The 19,883-nt window shown below is 45.5% G+C and overlaps 6 non-coding genes across 6 annotated transcripts; all 6 read left to right on the plus strand.

The window, feature by feature from the left end:
• Positions 1-198: 198 nt before the first annotated feature.
• On the plus strand, positions 199-270 carry trnae-uuc (transfer RNA glutamic acid (anticodon UUC)). Its single transcript has one exon. It is a non-coding gene; the product is annotated as a tRNA-Glu (tRNA).
• Positions 271-1,139: 869 nt separating this feature from the next.
• Positions 1,140-1,211, plus strand: trnae-cuc (transfer RNA glutamic acid (anticodon CUC)). The gene has a single exon. It is a non-coding gene; the product is annotated as a tRNA-Glu (tRNA).
• An 885-nt stretch (positions 1,212-2,096) lies between these two features.
• trnae-uuc (transfer RNA glutamic acid (anticodon UUC)) lies at positions 2,097-2,168 on the plus strand. Its single transcript has one exon. It is a non-coding gene; the product is annotated as a tRNA-Glu (tRNA).
• An 869-nt stretch (positions 2,169-3,037) lies between these two features.
• trnae-cuc (transfer RNA glutamic acid (anticodon CUC)) lies at positions 3,038-3,109 on the plus strand. The gene has a single exon. It is a non-coding gene; the product is annotated as a tRNA-Glu (tRNA).
• A 1,826-nt stretch (positions 3,110-4,935) lies between these two features.
• Positions 4,936-5,007, plus strand: trnae-cuc (transfer RNA glutamic acid (anticodon CUC)). The gene has a single exon. It is a non-coding gene; the product is annotated as a tRNA-Glu (tRNA).
• Positions 5,008-6,824: 1,817 nt separating this feature from the next.
• On the plus strand, positions 6,825-6,896 carry trnae-cuc (transfer RNA glutamic acid (anticodon CUC)). The gene has a single exon. It is a non-coding gene; the product is annotated as a tRNA-Glu (tRNA).
• The last annotated feature ends 12,987 nt before the right edge of the window (positions 6,897-19,883 follow it).

The following is a 19,883-nucleotide window of genomic DNA, read 5'->3' on the forward strand; positions in this document are numbered from 1 at the left end:
CATGTTCTTCGATGACCGTCGCAGACACGATGGGCCGAATGGCCTCCTTCTGTGCCCTGAATGTTCTGTGTTTCTATGTACGAAAAGAAAATGCCATTTTGGCCGAGCAGCTTGTTTGGGGAGAAAGGGACGTGAAATGCAGAGACAAATAGGAAAAAGAGGCTTGGACTGATGGCCTGCAAGATCGTGCCATGTGCTTCCCTGGTGGTCTAGTGGTTAGGATTCGGCGCTTTCACCGCCGCGGCCCGTGTTCGATTCCCGGTCAGGGAACGTTATTTGCAAAGTGCTGTTCGTTCTGATGCCAGTGATTGCTCCTGATCGCTATCAGTTTTACACTGCTGTGGTTGCAACAAGGGGCTGCCCATCATTCCTTTATCTCACAACCCATTAGAGTGACACACAATGTACTTTCTTGCCTTCTGTAAAATGCCAGTATTTATTTTTAAAGAGTCGTGACGCTGATCAAAGTTTGTGGGAAGGTTTTTGTTGCCATTTCTAACAGATTTGGAAAAGATCTGCTGCCTGACACTCCAATTGTCGCCAACCTTTAACAATAGCTCACAGTGTCAGCACAGTCACTGTTTTTTTAGACTTTTATGTCTCTTCTGCCACTACATCTCCTTAACAACACCAGCTGATCACAGCACCGCTTTCTTCAAAATGAGGCCCAGTGTAAAAAAAAATGCACGGTTTCAAAGCGAAGGGAGGTGTGCAAGATTGGAAGGAGTGTGCGACTGGATATAATGGGCCTGAGGCAGTGAGAACATCTCTTGAGCATAAAGACATTCAGTATCTGAAAGAAGCAGGCTGATGAGCTCTTTCAGTTTATTTATCCTGGCATCTGCAAAACCCATCGTCTCTCAAAGTCCATCATCTTTCATCCATTTTGTGTGCATGCCTACCCGAACTTGGTGCTGTCATTGTCTGAACCAGTGTTTTATGTTGTTCGATGACCGTCACAAACACGATGGGCCGAATGGCCTCCCACTGTGCCGTGAATGTTCTATGTTCCAATGTGCTAAAAGAAAATGCCATTTTGGGCGAGCAGCTTTTTTTTGGATCGAAAGAGACCAGAATTTCAAAGGGACAATTAGGAAAGAAAAGGTTGGACTCCTCTCTCGCATGCATCAGCTGTAGCTTCCCTGGTGGTCTAGTGGTTAGGATTCGGCGCTCTCTACGCCGCGGCCCGGGTTCGATTCCCGGTCAGGGAAGATTGCTTTCTTGGTGCTCGTCGTTCTGGTGCCAACGAATGTCCCATCACTGAGCCCAATGCTTGCTCCTGATCAACATTAGCTTTTTCGCCAACATAAATGCTAATCGAGCAGCGGGCAGCCGATCATTCTTTAATCTAACAAGCCATTAGAGCGACATACAATGCACTTTCATGCCTTCTGTAAAATGCCTACATTTCTTTAAAATGTGTTGACGCTGATCAAAGTTTGTGGGAAGATTTTTTTTGCCATTTCTCCCAAGATTCGGAAAAGACCTGTTGCTTGTCACTTTAATTGTCGCCAACCTTTAACTGTAGCTCACAGTGTCAGAACAGTAACTGTTCTCATTAGCCATTTATGTCTCTCCTGGCACGACATCTCCTTAACAACACCAACTAATCACAGCACCTCTTTCTTCAAATTGAATTCCAGTGTAAAAAATGAGCGTTTTCAAAGCTAAGGAAGATGTGCAAGATTGGAAGGAGTGTGCGACTGGAGATAATGGGCCTGAGGCAGTGAGAACATCTCTTGAACATTATCAGTACCTGAAAGGAGGGAGATGAGATCTTTGAGTTTATTTCTCCTGGCATCAGCAAAACCCATCGTCCCTCAATGCCCAACATCTTTCATCCATTTCGAGTGCATGCCGACCCGAACTTGGTGCTGTCATTGTCTGAACAAGTGTTTCATGTTCTTCGATGACCGTCGCAGACACGATGGGCCGAATGGCCTCCTTCTGTGCCCTGAATGTTCTGTGTTTCTATGTACGAAAAGAAAATGCCATTTTGGCCGAGCAGCTTGTTTGGGGAGAAAGGGACGTGAAATGCAGAGACAAATAGGAAAAAGAGGCTTGGACTGATGGCCTGCAAGATTGTTCTATGTGCTTCCCTGGTGGTCTAGTGGTTAGGATTTGGCGCTTTCACCGCCGCGGCCCGGGTTCGATTCCCGGTCAGGGAACGTTATTTGCAAAGTGCTGTTTGTTCTGATGCCAGTGATTGCTCCTGATCGCTATCAGTTTTACACTGCTGTGGTTGCAACAAGGGGCTGCCCATCATTCCTTTATCTCACAACCCATTAGAGTGACACACAATGTACTTTCTTGCCTTCTGTAAAATGCCAGTATTTATTTTTAAAGAGTCGTGACGCTGATCAAAGTTTGTGGGAAGGTTTTTGTTGCCATTTCCAGCAGATTTGGAAAAGATCTGCTGCCTGACACTCTAATTGTCGCCAACCTTTAACTGTAGCTCACAGTGTCAGCACAGTCACTGTTTTTTTAGACTTTTATGTCTCTTCTGCCACTACATCTCCTTAACAACACCAGCTGATCACAGCACCGCTTTCTTCAAAATGAGGCCCAGTGTAAAAAAAAATGCACGGTTTCAAAGCGAAGGGAGGTGTGCAAGATTGGAAGGAGTGTGCGACTGGATATAATGGGCCTGAGGCAGTGAGAACATCTCTTGAGCATAAAGACATTCAGTATCTGAAAGAAGCAGGCTGATGAGCTCTTTCAGTTTATTTATCCTGGCATCTGCAAAACCCATCGTCTCTCAAAGTCCATCATCTTTCATCCATTTTGTGTGCATGCCTACCCGAACTTGGTGCTGTCATTGTCTGAACCAGTGTTTTATGTTGTTCGATGACCGTCACAAACACGATGGGCCGAATGGCCTCCCACTGTGCCGTGAATGTTCTATGTTCCAATGTGCTAAAAGAAAATGCCATTTTGGGCGAGCAGCTTTTTTTTGGATCGAAAGAGACCAGAATTTCAAAGGGACAATTAGGAAAGAAAAGGTTGGACTCCTCTCTCGCATGCATCAGCTGTAGCTTCCCTGGTGGTCTAGTGGTTAGGATTCGGCGCTCTCACCGCCGCGGCCCGGGTTCGATTCCCGGTCAGGGAAGATTGCTTTCTTGGTGCTCGTCGTTCTGGTGCCAACGAATGTCCCATCACTGAGCCCAATGCTTGCTCCTGATCAACATTAGCTTTTTCGCCAACATAAATGCTAATCGAGCAGCGGGCAGCCGATCATTCTTTAATCTAACAAGCCATTAGAGCGACATACAATGCACTTTCATGCCTTCTGTAAAATGCCTACATTTCTTTAAAATGTGTTGACGCTGATCAAAGTTTGTGGGAAGATTTTTTTTGCCATTTCTCCCAAGATTCGGAAAAGACCTGTTGCTTGTCACTTTAATTGTCGCCAACCTTTAACTGTAGCTCACAGTGTCAGAACAGTAACTGTTCTCATTAGCCATTTATGTCTCTCCTGGCACGACATCTCCTTAACAACACCAACTAATCACAGCACCTCTTTCTTCAAATTGAATTCCAGTGTAAAAAATGAGCGTTTTCAAAGCTAAGGAAGATGTGCAAGATTGGAAGGAGTGTGCGACTGGAGATAATGGGCCTGAGGCAGTGAGAACATCTCTTGAACATTATCAGTACCTGAAAGGAGGGAGATGAGATCTTTGAGTTTATTTCTCCTGGCATCAGCAAAACCCATCGTCCCTCAATGCCCAACATCTTTCATCCATTTCGAGTGCATGCCGACCCGAACTTGGTGCTGTCATTGTCTGAACAAGTGTTTCATGTTCTTCGATGACCGTCGCAGACACGATGGGCTGAATGGCCTCCTTCTGTGCCCTGAATGTTCTGTGTTTCTATGTACGAAAAGAAAATGCCATTTTGGCCGAGCAGCTTGTTTGGGGAGAAAGGGACGTGAAATGCAGAGACAAATAGGAAAAAGAGGCTTGGACTGATGGCCTGCAAGATCGTGCCATGTGCTTCCCTCGTGGTCTAGTGGTTAGGATTCGGCGCTTTCACCGCCGCGGCCGGTGTTCGATTCCCGGTCAGGGAATGTTATTTGCAAAGTGCTGTTCGTTCTGATGCCAGTGATTGCTCCTGATCGCTATCAGTTTTACACTGCTGTGGTTGCAACAAGGGGCTGCCCATCATTCCTTTATCTCACAACCCATTAGAGTGACACACAATGTACTTTCTTGCCTTCTGTCAAATGCCAGTATTTATTTTTAAAGAGTCGTGATGCTGATCAAAGTTTGTGGGAAGGTTTTTGTTGCCATTTCTAACAGATTTGGAAAAGATCTGCTGCCTGACACTCTAATTGTCGCCAACCTTTAACGATAGCTCACAGTGTCAGCACAGTCACTGTTTTTTTAGACTTTCATGTCTCTTCTGCCACTACATCTCCTTAACAACACCAGCTGATCACAGCACCGCTTTCTTCAAAATGAGGCCCAGTGTAAAAAAAAATGCACGGTTTCAAAGCGAAGGGAGGTGTGCAAAATTGGAAGGAGTGTGCGACTGGATATAATGGGCCTGAGGCAGTGAGAACATCTCTTGAGCATAAAGACATTCAGTATCTGAAAGAAGCAGGCTGATGAGCTCTTTCAGTTTATTTATCCTGGCATCTGCAAAACCCATCGTCTCTCAAAGTCCATCATCTTTCATCCATTTTGTGTGCATGCCTACCCGAACTTGGTGCTGTCATTTTCTGAACCAGTGTTTTATGTTGTTCGATGACCGTCACAAACACGATGGGCCGAATGGCCTCCCACTGTGCCGTGAATGTTCTATGTTCCAATGTGCTAAAAGAAAATGCCATTTTGGGCGAGCAGCTTTTTTTTGGATCGAAAGAGACCTGAATTTCAAAGGGACAATTAGGAAAGAAAAGGTTGGACTCCTCTCTCGCATGCATCAGCCGTAGCTTCCCTGGTGGTCTAGTGGTTAGGATTCGGCGCTCTCACCGCCGCGGCCCGGGTTCGATTCCCGGTCAGGGAAGATTGCTTTCTTGGTGCTCGTCGTTCTGGTGCCAACGAATGTCCCATCACTGAGCCCAATGCTTGCTCCTGATCAACATTCGCTTTTTCGCCAACATAAATGCTAATCGAGCAGCGGGCAGCCGATCATTCTTTAATCTAACAAGCCATTAGAGCGACATACAATGCACTTTCATGCCTTCTGTAAAATGCCTACATTTCTTTAAAATGTGTTGACGCTGATCAAAGTTTGTGGGAAGATTTTTGTTGCCATTTCTCCCAAGATTCGGAAAAGACCTGTTGCTTGTCACTTTAATTGTCGCCAACCTTTAACTGTAGCTCACAGTGTCAGAACAGTAACTGTTCTCATTAGCCATTCATGTCTCTCCTGGCACGACATCTCCTTAACAACACCAACTAATCACAGCACCTCTTTCTTCAAATTGAATTCCAGTGTAAAAAATGAGCGTTTTCAAAGCTAAGGAAGATGTGCAAGATTGGAAGGAGTGTGCGACTGGAGATAATGGGCCTGAGGCAGTGAGAACATCTCTTGAACATTATCAGTACCTGAAAGGAGGGAGATGAGATCTTTGAGTTTATTTCTCCTGGCATCAGCAAAACCCATCGTCCCTCAATGCCCAACATCTTTCATCCATTTCGAGTGCATGCCGACCCGAACTTGGTGCTGTCATTGTCTGAACAAGTGTTTCATGTTCTTCGATGACCGTCGCAGACACGATGGGCCGAATGGCCTCCTTCTGTGCCCTGAATGTTCTGTGTTTCTATGTACTAAAAGAAAATGCCATTTTGGCCGAGCAGCTTGTTTGGGGAGAAAGGGACGTGAATTGCAGAGACAAATAGGAAAAAGAGGCTTGGACTGATGGCCTGCAAGATCGTGCCATGTGCTTCTCTGGTGGTCTAGTGGTTAGGATTCGGCGCTTTCACCGCCGCGGCCCGGGTATGATTCCCGGTCAGGGAACGTTATTTGCAAAGTGCTGTTCGTTCTGATGCCAGTGATTGCTCCTGATCGCTATCAGTTTTACACTGCTGTGGTTGCAACAAGGGGCTGCCCATCATTCCTTTATCTCACAACCCATTAGAGTGACACACAATGTACTTTCTTGCCTTCTGTAAAATGCCAGTATTTATTTTTAAAGAGTCGTGACGCTGATCAAAGTTTGTGGGAAGGTTTTTGTTGCCATTTCTAACAGATTTGGAAAAGATCTGCTGCCTGACACTCTAATTGTCGCCTACCTTTAACTATAGCTCACAGTGTCAGAACAGTCTCTGTTATATAAGTCTTTTATGTCTCTTCTGCCACTACATCTCCTTAACAACACCAGCTGATCACAGCACCGCTTTCTTCAAAATGAGGCCCAGTGTAAAAAAATGCACGGTTTCAAAGCGAAGGGAGGTGTGCAAGATTGGAAGGAGTGTGCGACTGGAGATAATGGGCAGTGAGAACATCTCTTGAGCACAAAGACATTCAGTATCTGAAAGAAGCAGGCTGATGAGCTCTTTCAGTTTATTTATCCTGGCATCTGCAAAACCCATCGTCTCTCAAAGTCCATCATCTTTCATCCATTTTGTGTGCATGCCTACCCGAACTTGGTGCTGTCATAGTCTGAACCAGTGTTTTATGTTGTTCAATGACCGTCACAAACACGATGGGCCGAATGGCCTCCCACTGTGCCGTGAATGTTCCATGTTCCGATGTACTAAAAGAAAATGCCATTTTGGGCCAGCAGCTTTTTTTTGGATCGAAAGAGACCTGAATTTCAAAGGGACAATTAGGAAAGAAAAGGTTGGACTCCTCTCTCGCAGGCATCAGCCGTAGCTTCCCTGGTGGTCTAGTGGTTCGGATTTGGTGCTCTCACCGCCACGGCCCGGGTTCGATTCCCGTTCAGGGAACATTGCTTTCTTGGTGCTCGTCGTTCTGGTCCCAACGAATGTCCCACCACTGAGCCCAATGCTTGTTCCTGATCAACATTTGCTTTTTCGCCACCATAAATGCTAATCGAGCAGCGGGCAGCCGATCATTCTTTAATCTAACAAGCCATTCGAGCGACTTTGATGCCTTCTGTAAAATGCCTATTTTTCTTTAAAAAGTGTTGACGCTGATCAAAGTTTGTGGGAAGATTTTCTGTCTGAAGATGCTGTCAACATTGGGTCATTGGGAGTCTCATGGTCGCGTGTAACGCAAATTAAACCACTTGGAACACAAAAGGGGGAAATGAGAAAAAATCAGGAGTGAGACACATTATTCCATCGTACAAATTATTTTGTTTTCACTGTCTCTGTAAAAAGACTGTCTGAATGGTATTGTCTCTTTAAAAGCCTTTGTCAATATTTCGATGCTGTTGGCTGTGGCTCCGTTTCCTTCCCTCAAGTTTAAAGGATCTACTGCTGTCTCTGTGATAACAATCTGATGAAATCTAGTGAAATGGACTACAGCATTGTTGCACAGTGTTAAAGTCAGAGTAGACGACTTCGAAAAAAAAATCTGGGTTTAGTTGTATTCGGAACTTTGAGCATGTTTAGCAGACACGATATCTTTATAAGAGAAGAATGGAATGTTGCTCTTCTTCATTTGGCAAAGTTTTTTTTAAAAGTTAACTTGAAAGCTGTGAATGGCTGTGTGGCACAGGTTGGTGATGCCTGTGTCCGTCTTCTTCCTGCTAAGAAGTTGACGGCTTCCACAAAAAATTGTGTATCTTTTTTTTTTGGTTTCTAGTATGTGCTTGACTCTGCTTGAACCTTGTCAACAATCAGAAGAAGGAGAAAATGTTGAAGTGAACGATGAAAACGTTGTTACTCTTACAGATGAGCGCTAATAAAGAATCCCTGGTAGTGAATCGAGCCACGATCCAATGCGATTGAGAGAAATGGCATTGTGGTTATACTCTCTTGTCTGTGGTATGTTTTTGCTCATGGTTGGTTTACAATGGTACTGAATAAAACTCTCACCTATGAAACGTTTGCCTTTGTCCAACCGAGCCTTGTTATCCATCGGGCTGAATGGGTGGAAGAAGTAAATGATCACTGTCGTATCTCTGGGACTGCTTTTACCGATGTGACCCGAGATGAGGATTTGTGTTGGTATAATTGCTCGGTGAAATGCTTTGAGAATCAATGAATCAGTTTTGGACGGCAGAGTTAAGGTCCTTACAACAATGGAATGCGGGGACAATATTATATTTCTGTTATGTTTGCGCCAGGGTGCTTACGGTGTAAATTAAATAACAACTTTGTACGTGTATTAAGAAAGAGGATTGCGCGTCGCAGCTGCAGCCTTTTATGTGATGCAGTGACGAATGTATGGGACACTATGATTGTTTACAATAAAAAGTCCGTTATCAGATAGTTCACAAAAGGGGCTCGGCCTCCGTGTGGAGTGATCTCAATGGTCTGGGGTAATGATGGAACCATCCTCAGTCACTTTCTCACTGCGTGGTGGCATGGTAATGAAACCTCTTACACGTAAAACTTTTCAACCAACAATAGAATATTGCCATGAACATCTGTGTAAATACTTCACATACGTACACAGGCAATATTGGGAGGTTGCACGTAACACTTCCACTCTCCTGACATTTTTGTGTGGGAGAGCAGGCAATATGATATCGTTTCCTATAAGGGTGAAACATTTATCCTATCCTAATGTGATTTGTCGCAGAAGTATAATAAATGTTCACGGTCCTTGTCCAGTGTCCAAATTAGAGTAAAACATGACCGTCTAGATACCCAAGCGGCCTGAGTAACACTGGGAGCGGCGTCCCTTAATGCTGAGTAATGAGGTCCTCATGAACAAATTACAAAGCGTTGTAAGATGTACAAGCAGTGGCCCACTCCATGAAAGGTGAGCTCGGGGCTGAATCAGCCATGGCTCAGGAGCTTGTAAATATGGTAATTACTGAATCATAAGATTTATGGGATAAAATTAAGAGCAATTACTTCGGATCCTTTAAAGATATCTTGGGCTGTGGTCTGTCTCGATATTCAAGCTGTCATGGATGGCTAGAAAATGTCACTACAACAGACCATAGGCACTCAATTACCCTACTGGGCTGGAGTCAACTTTCTAGTCATCTTAGCCAGTTTGCTAATGGTAACCTGCGCTCCTGGGCCCTACTGTCCGGACTGTGTACTGAAATGGTTTGCCAATAGTTCTGGTGAATCCCACAGGATGTTAATGCTATACTCTTATGTCGACGTGAGACTAATTATAGGGGGGCTCCGATACGTTTGTAAAGACCGAGAAGACTGGGGATCCACCTTTGATACCGCAACAGGCAGCTATCTGCACTATCATGTAACAAGTTGCCTGGATAATAAGTTTGGATGGATAAGCTTTCCACCCACTCAGCCGATTAGAGAGAACGTAACTCGGGTGATTGTAACCCATGTGTGGAAACTTGTGAGCCTATGTTATATAGTGCTAGACGTGGACTGTTATGTTTTAGAACTAAATGTAATATTGTGACTATTGATATGATCGATTGTCAGACTATATATATGTATTGTATTGTGTACACGGTACTCGATCGATATCAATGTGTGACGGTTCCTTGTTGAATGCTCCACAATGGTATATTGTAAGACTGTGGGACAGTTTAACTATTCGATTAGTAATATGGAGGTGGGACTAAATATCAAGAAAAGTAGACAATTAATAGGTAATGAGCATGTGAAGATGGAACTGAACAAGTTGAAATATAGTGATTGGAGGTTAGATTTGGGAACTGAAGACGATATGGATCAGATAAAGGTGATCCAAACGAGAACAGAGCGTGAGTTTAAGCACTCATGGTGGGAGTCGTTACTAGGGTGGGAGCCGTTAAGAGGGTGGGAGCCTTTACTGGGTCGCATTGTTACTAGGCTGGGAGTCTTTGCTAGGGTGGGAGCTGTTACTAGGGTGGGAGATATTACAAGGGTGGGAGTCGTTTCTAAGTGGGAGCAGTAACTAGCGTGGTCACCATCAGCCACTGGAAATTTCGAATATTGCATTGCACCCCATAGTTTGCATTGTGACCTCTCAGATTCTGTTACTGATCATCATGTTAACACTTTGCAGTTGGGCGAAGAAGATAATGTCATTGACCCAACTGTCAGAAGAGCAACTGAAGCCTGTAATGTACACACAGTCCACCTCACCATACACAGTCCATCTCATCATACACAGTCCACCTCACTATAGGAGAAACTACGCCATGTTCTCCGCAGCCTTCAACATGTCATCAATGAGGACAAACACCTCGCTGTGGCCATCCCCACACCTCCACTACTCGCCTTTAAACAGTCACCCAACCTCAAACAGACCATCGTTCGCAGCAAATTACCTAGCTTTCAAGAGAACAGCGTCCACGACGCCACACAACCCTGCCACGGTAACCTCTGCAAGACATGCCAGATCATCGACACAGATACCACCATCACACGAGAGGACACCACCCACCAGGTGCATGGTTCATACTCCTGTGACTCGGCCAACGTTGTCTACCTCATACGTTGCAGGAAAGGATGCCCCAGAGCATGGTACATTGGCGAGACCATGCAGACGCTGCGACAACGGATGAACGGACACCGCGCAACAATCGCCAAACAGGAGGGTTCCCTCCCAGTCGGGGAACACTTCAGCAGTCATGGACATTCATCCACCGACCTTCGGGTAAGCGTACTCCAAGGCGGCCTTCGAGACACATGACAACGCAAAATCATCGAGCAGAAATTGATAGCCAAGTTCCGCACCCATGAGGACGGCCTCAACCGGGATCTTGGGTTCATGTCACGCTACACGTTACCCCACCAGCGAACAAATGTTATCTGTTTTTAATATAATGGGTCATTTGCTGGCTCTCTCTGCCTTCCGGATGTTTCTGCCTCTCTCTGTTTTTTTTCCCTGTTTGTTTTTTTGTTGAATGTGTATTCGGGGGTTCTGCAGGTGACACCTCTCTGTCTGAACACGGTGATTGCCTTGGCAACGGGCAGTTGCAGGGGCAGTCTGTAAACACCATGTATTGTTCTATATGTATAAATGCGTAGGCTTCAAGGAGCTCCTGAAACATTTACCTGAGGAAGGAGGAAGTCTCCGAAAGCTTGTGAATTTAAAATAAAATTGCTGGACTATAACTTGGTGTTGTAAAATTGTTTACAATTGTCAACCCCAGTCCATCACCGGCATCTCCACATCATCACTATATGATGCATAAGAAGAAATAAAAAGTGGTGAATATGTTGGAAATGTTGGAGAGTTAATGGTTAATAATCGAAATAACCTGTATAACTACAAATGGTTATGAAAGCAACAGGCTTTATAAGATAAACAGGAAACTAGAAGGGAATTGGGAGAAGAGGCGATGGACTTCTTCAAGTGTCTGATAACAATCTACAAAGGGGTGTTGCAAAGAGATAGTGTTTGGGATTGCATCGACCATGAGTGATTATTGTACAACTTAGTGATTAGTGTAATAAACATAGGTAGAGGGATCAATTAACCATGGTATAGAGTGGTGGTTTAGGTAAATAAGCTGTCAATAAACTGTTCTTGAAAGGTTCCGAGGACAGTTTGTCAGGAAGTCTTGTTTATGGAATGTACTCAACTAAGACTGTTTATTTAATAAGTTGTTCTTGAAAGAATCCAAGAACAGATCAGTCATGAAGTCTTATCTGTGAGGTATACCTTTGAAGTCAGAAAACTGAAGTATATAAGAAGGGTGGATAGTTCCAGAGTTAGTTGGGAGAGCTCGAAAGAGAGAGGGATCCGGAGCTATTCCTGTATACGGTATAAATTGACCACCTGCACTGTAAAGGATTACAGTCTGTTCTGTATATTCCACCATCAAGTGTCTTGTACTTACTCGAAGTGTGTGGTGGTGAAACTTAGGAGGAAGAAGGTCAACAGCCCGCAAGGATCTATCCTTGACACCCTCCGATTTCTCCGCTACATGCAGCATCAGATACACACATGTACTCTAACCATACCCAGCTCTACCTCACCTACCTACATCTCTCGATCCTTCCACTGCCTGTGATTTGTCACGCTGCTTGTCCGAAATTCAGTAATGAATTTTCCTCCAATTAAATATTGGGAAGACCGAAACCATTGTCTTTGGCCCCACCACAAACTCCATTCCATAGCCACCGACTCGATCCACCTGCTGAGCCACTGTCTCAAGCTGAACCAAACTTTTCACAACGTCGGAGTCCTATTTGACTCTGTGCTGAGCTTTTGACCACATAGTCTCTCCTCACCAAGTCGGTCTATTTCCACCTCTGTAACATCGCCCGTCTACACCCTGCCCATCTCCCGTTGAAACCCTCATCGATGCTTTTGTTACCTCTAGACTTGACTATTCCAATGCTCTCCTGGCCGACCTCCGGTATCCCACCCTCCATAAACTTGAGCTCATCCAAAACCCTGCTGTCCGTATCCAAACTCACACCAAGGCCCGTTCACCCTTCACCCCTATGCTTGTTGACATACATTAGCTCCCATTCCGACAATGGCTCGATTTAAAATTAACATTCTTTCGTTCAAATCCCCCTCTATCTCTGTAACCTCCTCCAGCCCTATAACCATCTCTGCATACCTTCAATTACTGCCTTTTGCGCATCCCCGATTTTAATCGCTCCACCAATCGCGGCAGTTCCTTCAAATACCTAGGCCCGAAGCTCTGGAATTCACTCTCTAAATCTCTCAGCCTCTCTACCTCTCACTCATCCGTTAAGACGCCCCTTAAAACGTAACTTTTTTTGACCAAGTTTTAGGTCACCTGCCCTAATATCTCATTTTGTGGATCGGTACCAAATTTTATCTGATAACACTCCTGTGAAGCACCTTGGGGTGTTTTCTTTAGTTAAAGGCGCTATGTATGCAAGTTGTTGTTAATTGTAAGGTCTCCCACCATTTAAAGAAGTAAGGATATGGTAGTGAGCTTGATAACTGCGAAGCATCTATTGCTGCACCGTGTCCATCACCAACCCAGATGAACCCTCTCGAGAGGATGTATAAAGTGCGGCTAAGGATATATCACGGGGTGAAGCACCAAGCACCAGCGAGCAGGAGGAGCTGGAAATAGTTCTATATTTCTCCCCTGGGGAGGCCGAGAAACAACTGTCCTTGGCTGAGGGTCCCAGTCTTCAAGAGAATTAAGACTTGCTCGCACAGACCTAATGTGCAGGCCGTGGAGACATTCATCTCCCACATTCTGGAGATGGCCGATTAGTTGGAGAAGTTCAAGAGCCGCATTTGTAAGACAACGCATGAGGTATGTAAGGCCAGGCAGATCACTCTGGACAATGTGACAGTCCAGGTGAATCCAGCAGCAGCAAGGAATCTGGTGGAGATTCTAAGGGAGTTCGTTACTTCTGAATGGCAGCTATTACGGCTTCCATAGATTAATTGTGTGATGCCTTTAACAACATCATATCTCAGGGCTTTCACAACTTCATTGTAACAATTTGGTCTGTCTCACGCTGACCTTCAGCGCAACCGAGCCCATTCCCAGTACCAATGACATGCAAGAAATGGTTGCTGATTTCAGTGTTTCTGATGACGTGGTTAATGAGGTTGTTTCATTCCAGTTTGTGGTTATGGACTGAACCCAGTAGGCATGGCAAGTACAAGTGAGATGAGAGCAGAAGCAGGCCCTGCGAGCACATCAACATTCTATCTCGTAGAAGCTGCGGCACAGAAGCAGGCCATTCGGCCCAACAGGTCCAGCCAGTTTTTACGCTCCTCCCTCCCTACTTCACCTCACCGTATCAGAATATCCTCCTATTCCTTTCTCCCTCGTGTGCTTATCTAACTTCCTCTTGAATGCATCTATGCGAGTCGCCTCAACTACTCCTTGTGGTAGCACATTGCACATTCTAACCACTCTCTCGATAAAGAAGTTTCTCCTGAATTCCTTAGAAAACATAAACATAGAAAACATAGAAAATAGGAGCAGGAGTAGGACATTCGTCCCTTCGAGCCTGCTCCGCCATTCAATATGATCATGGCTGATCCTTTATCTCATGTCCAAGTCTCATTGCTGTTCCGGTATTGAACCTGACACAGAATGGCTGACGGGAAGATAGTTTGCGTTAGATTGATAACAGTCATAAATTAAAATGTTATATTCCTTATACTCAAGTTGACCAGGCTTAAACAATGTTTTGGTGCAGGAATTAAGTGTTCGACTATCCGAGATGTGGAAAGATATGGGCTGCTTGACAGGTGTTCAATGATTTCAGTCTGGAGTCAATCGGCTGAGTGCCCCGGATCAGGTCGGAGGCTGGTGGCTGCACCCTGTGGATTATCAGGGATGAAATGTAACTTCGGCGGGGCGGAATTATAGGCCGCAGTGCATCGGCCGCTCGTTTTGCACCCCATGACTTCAATGGAAAGGAGAATTGAGTGGGATGTATAATGGGCGGCCCATCCATTACCGTCTGTGTTGTGCCCTGGTCGAAGTTGAATTTTACCCTCGTTGTTTCTGAGTTGCTTTCACCAGGGTTTTCTGTCTTTGCACGTTTAGAATCTGCTTCTTTAGAAACTAAAGGTCTGACACAACTGGTGGAGTGGCGGGATGGGGAAATCTCGGGCCCACAGACGGGTTGCGTCTGACTCCAGTCGGTTTAAATTAGTGGGTGGAAAATAAAGCGCTGCGGCCTTGTGTTTGAGAGCTCGGCTCTCCCCGAGAGTGGCGCTCATCGCTGGGAGCGCCCATTCGTGGAATCAGCCCTGACATCAACAGCACTTGCAGAATGAAATCTTTCCATCACAAACTGTTCTCTGGCAGACTGTACACACAATCGCAGAGTATCCCATCGCACACTACTTCCCCAGATGACTTACAAAATTCAATGCTCTCTGAAAAAAAACTGGGGCTGAAATTGGTCTCCGGCAGTAGTGCAAAATGAGCGAAAGCGCAAAATGAGCGACAGTGTAAAATGAGCGATAGAGCACCAGCAGCCCGTTTTATTGTTGGTCCGATTTTCCAAACAATTGATTTCAATGTTAAAGGAAATCGGGCGGATTGTAGAAGGGGCTGCTGATTCGTTACCGAACGTTTTACACTACGGCCAGAAATCAATTTATGCCCTATGGTTCACAAAGCTTTCCATAGCTCATATCTGGGTCTGTTGTCGACTCATTGGGGTAGATTGGGACTTTGTGCGGTCGTGTAAAACGGGTGACAGGGAATCCGCAGCAGGTTTTACATCTCAATGAAATAAAAATTGGAGAGATGTAAAAGGGACTGTCAATTCATTCTCACCCCTTTTACACGATCACAATGTGTCACAATCTAGCCCATTGATGGTGATCGAGTGCTATGATTAATCACCAACTTCATTATCATTGTATCGGACTAGCTGGACCTTGCTCATCTTTTGTCCAGCGATTATTATGTGTTTAATTCCCCCCTTCCGGGGTGATATTTACGGTTAATTCTCTATTTTTCGCAAGTCCCCTACACATTTTTATTCCACATCTGCTCCCTGAGGTGATTTTTATATTTAGGTCCTTGTTTCTTCCCAATATTTGCCCCTATCTTCATGTTTTCCCTCTCTCCCTGCTATCATGATTTTGCTGCTAAATCTGTATTCCTACTTCCGGATCCGATCTCTGTGTTTTTCCTTGTGTCTCTGCCAGAAGTCATTTTTAGATTGAAATCTTTGCTGATTCTTGGCATCAGATCCTTCCACTAATTTATTCGCTCTCTTCTTCCTGAGGTGATTTCCATGTTTAATCTCTGTTCATTCCTAATTTCATTCCCTCTCTGCAGGTTATTCCCAGTCTCTCTCCTGACGTGCCTGTGATCAGTTTAAGGCCCTCTTCGCAGCTTATTCCCAGTCTCACTGCTGAAGTGTTCGTGAACAGTTACAGGCCATTCTCTGTTTGTAATTTCATTTTTTCCCTTCCTTTGGTGATTTATGTCTTTAATTTTATGTCGTTCCCAAATTTCAGACCGTTTCAGGAAATTGGACATGAAGCTGAGTTCGGATCGGTCAATGCCCTGTGGGTGGCGGAGAGGGCCCAGGGGCTATGTGGCCGGGTCCTGCTCCGATTTCTTGTGTTCTTTAGATTTGTGGTTGGGATCAGATCAGCCATGATCTTATTGAATGGCGGAGCAGGCTCGAGGGGCCGATTGGCCTACTCCTGCTCCAATTTCTTATGTTCTTATGTTTACACTCTCTCCTTCCGGAGCAGATTTAGTTTATATTTAAATCTCTATATCCATGTGTATAATATAGTAAAAAAAGAATAAGAATACAAAAGTCAGTATTAATGTATTATGAGAATGTATTATTTTAATAGAGGCTACACTTGTTTTAGATTAGGTCGTTAGGATTCTGCCGGGGTAGGCAAAGTAAGGATGACGGTGTCAGTTTAACGAAATTTAATGAAGAATCAAAGGCTTTGTGTAAAAATCATAGCTGGTTTGGAGACAACATATCTTATGTTTCAACCGTTACTATTCTATTAAAGTGTGGTGATTATAACCGTGCAAAATTGTTTCATCTTCGTCATGAACAAAACACACATTCCAGTCAAAACTTGTTATGGTGAGAGCCACGGAGAGGGGTCATTTGCTGTTCCTGTTAAATCACTGTTGCACTATAATTAAAGATACAAACTGAGTGAGAATGGCACTATCTGGTGTTTAAGACAAAGACAGTGGTGCAGTGAGTGAATTAAACACTAAAACGTGAACTTCTGCAAATAAAATCGATTAACATTTGGTTATTTCGACATAATGCTTACAGAGATGGAGAGACCAGACATTCGGAGGGAAGGTCAAATTAGCCATTTTGTGTAGAGAATGCAATTCCAGCTTCTAGTAAATAAATCAAAGTAAAATTGAACTCAACGTTAAAGTAGTTCGGATCTAGGTTTGCGAGCCGAGCGGAGGGAGCGTCCGATAAAAGGCGGGATTTCAGAGCGCTGAGAACAGCTGAGAGGAGCCGAGCCGAGCGGAGGGAGCGTCCGATAAAAGGCGGGATTTCAGAGCGCTGAGAACAGCTGAGAGGAGCCGAGCCGAGCGGAGGGAGCGTCCGATAAAAGGCGGGATTTCAGAGCGCTGAGAACAGCTGAGAGGAGCCGAGCGGAGGGAGCGTTCGATAAAAGGCGGGATTTCAGAGCGCTGAGAACAGCTGAGAGGAGCCGAGCCGAGTGGAGGGAGCGTCCGATAAAAGGCGGGATTTCAGAGCGCTGAGAACAGCTGAGAGGAGCCGAGCGGAGGGAGCGTCCGAGAAAAGGCGGGATTTCAGAGCGCTGAGAACAGCTGAGAGGAGCCGAGCCAAGCGGAGGGAGCGTCCGATAAAAGGCGGGATTTCAGAGCGCTGAGAACAGCTGAGAGGAGCCGAGCGGAGGGAGCGTCCGATAAAAGGCGGGATTTCAGAGCGCTGAGAACAGCTGAGAGGAGCCGAGCCGAGCGGAGGGAGCGTCCGATAAAAGGCGGGATTTCAGAGCGCTGAGAACAGCTGAGAGGAGCCGAGCCGAGCGGAGGGAGCGTCCGATAAAAGGCGGGATTTCAGAGCGCTGAGAGGAGCCGAGCGGAGCTGCGACCGAGTTCGAAGTGACGTCAGGAATCAGATCGGGACGCGACACAGGGGAGGCACCTGATTGGTGAGTAGGTTCAGGTGAGTATTTCTCCTTATCTACAGTAACTGAAGTAAAAGGAAAGGGAAGGTCTGCAGGTCTTATAGGAAGTAGCGTTTATTTTTTAGTGAATCAAGGTCCCTAGTGTAGTTAACATTCTCTAAATTGAGAACAATTTAAAGGAGTAAACTCCTTAAAGGGAGTGGTAAGTAGTTTTTCTTTCCTTTTTTTTTCTCTTGACATTGTAGTTGTTCTTAAGCTAATTTAAGGGTTAAGTCATGGCAGGAGATCCCAGCGCCGTGTCATGTTCCTCTTGTGGGATGTGGGAATTCAGGGCTCCTTCCTGTATCCCTGATTCCTTCACCTGCGGGAAGTGTGTCCAGCTGCAGCTATTGTTTGACCGCTTGACGGCTCTGGAGCTGCGGATGGACTCACTTTGGAGCATCCGCGATGCTGAGAAAGTCGTGGATAGCACGTTCAGTGAGTTGGTCACACCGCAGATAAAAATTACTGAGGGAGATAGTGAATGGGTGACCAACAGACAGAGGAAGAGTAGGAAGGCAGTGCAGGGGTCCCCTGCGGTCATCTCCCTCCAAAACAGGTATACCGTTTTGGATACTGTTGGCGGAGATGGCTCAACAGGGGAAGGTGGCAGTGGCCAGGTTCATGGCACCGTGGCTGGCTCTGCTGCACAGGAGGGCAGGAAAAAGAGTGGCAGAGCTATAGTGATAGGGGACTCGATTGTAAGGGGAATAGACAGGCGTTTCTGCGGACGCAACCGAGACTCCAGGATGGTATGTTGCCTCCCTGGTGCAAGGGTCAAGGATGTCTCGGAGCGGCTGCAGGACATTCTGGAGGGGGAGGGTGAACAGCCAGTTGTCGTGGTGCATATAGGCACCAACGATATAGGTAAAAAACAGGATGAGGTCCTACAAGCTGAATTTAGGGAGTTAGGAGTTAAACTAAAGAGTAGGACCTCAAAGGTAGTAATCTCAGGATTGCTACCAGTGCCACGGGTTAGTCAGAGTAGGAATGACAGGATAGCTAAGATGAATACGTGGCTTGAGAGATGGTGCAAGCTGGAGGGATTCAAATTCCTGGGCCATTGGAACCGGTTCTGGGGGAGGTGGGACCAGTACAAATTGGACGGTCTGCATCTGGGCAGGACTGGAACCAATGTCCTAGGGGGAGTGTTTGCCAGTGCTGTTGGGGAGGGTTTAAACTAATGTGGCAGGGGGATGGGAACCGATGCAGGAAGTCAGTGGGAAATAAAGTGGTGACAGAAACAAAAGGCAGTAAGGGAGAGTGTACAGAACATGACCGGACAGATGGTCTGAGAAAGCAGGGCAAAGACCAAGGGAAGTCTAGATTAAACTGCATTTATTTCAATGCAAGAAGTCTGATGGGCAAGGCAGATGAACTCAGGGCATGGATGGGTACATGGGACTGGGATGTTATAGCTATTACTGAAACATGGCTAAGGGAGGGGCAGGACTGGCAGCTCAATGTTCCAGGGTACAGATGCTATAGGAAAGATAGAGCAGGAGGTAAGAGAGGAGGGGGAGTTGCGTTCTTGATTAGGGAGAACATCACAGCAGTAGTGAGAGGGGATATATCCGAGGGTTCGCCCACTGAGTCCATATGGGTAGAACTGAAAAATAAGAAGGGAGAGATCACTTTGATAGGATTGTACTACAGACCCCCAAATAGTCAACGGGAAATTGAGGAGCAAATATGTAAGGAGATTACAGACAGCTGCAAGAAAAATAGGGTGGTAATAGTAGGGGACTTTAACTTTCCCAACATTGACTGGGACAGCCATAGCATTAGGGGCTTGGATGGAGAGAAATTTGTTGAGTGTATTCAGGAGGAATTTCTCATTCAGTATGTGGATGGCCCGACTAGAGAGGGGGCAAAACTTGACCTCCTCTTGGGAAATAAGGAAGGGCAGGTGACAGAAGTGTTAGTGAGGGATCACTTTGGGACCAGTGATCATAATTCCATTAGTTTTAAGATAGCTATGGAGAAGGATAGGTCTGGCCCAAAAGTTAAAATTCTAAATTGGGGAAAGGCCAATTTTGATGGTATTAGACAGGAACTTTCAGAAGTTGATTGGGAGAGTCTGTTGGCAGGCAAAGGGACGTCTGGTAAGTGGGAGGCTTTCAAAAGTGTGTTAACCAGGGTTCAGGGTAAGCACATTCCTTATAAAGTGAAGGGCAAGGCTGGTAGAAGTAGGGAACCTTGGATGACTCGGGAGATTGAGGCACTAGTCAAAAATAAGAAGGAGGCATATGACATGCATAGGCAGC

The sequence above is a fragment of the Heptranchias perlo genome, chromosome 2 (assembly GCF_035084215.1).
Source record: "Heptranchias perlo isolate sHepPer1 chromosome 2, sHepPer1.hap1, whole genome shotgun sequence".
Classification (NCBI taxonomy): domain Eukaryota; kingdom Metazoa; phylum Chordata; class Chondrichthyes; order Hexanchiformes; family Hexanchidae; genus Heptranchias; species Heptranchias perlo.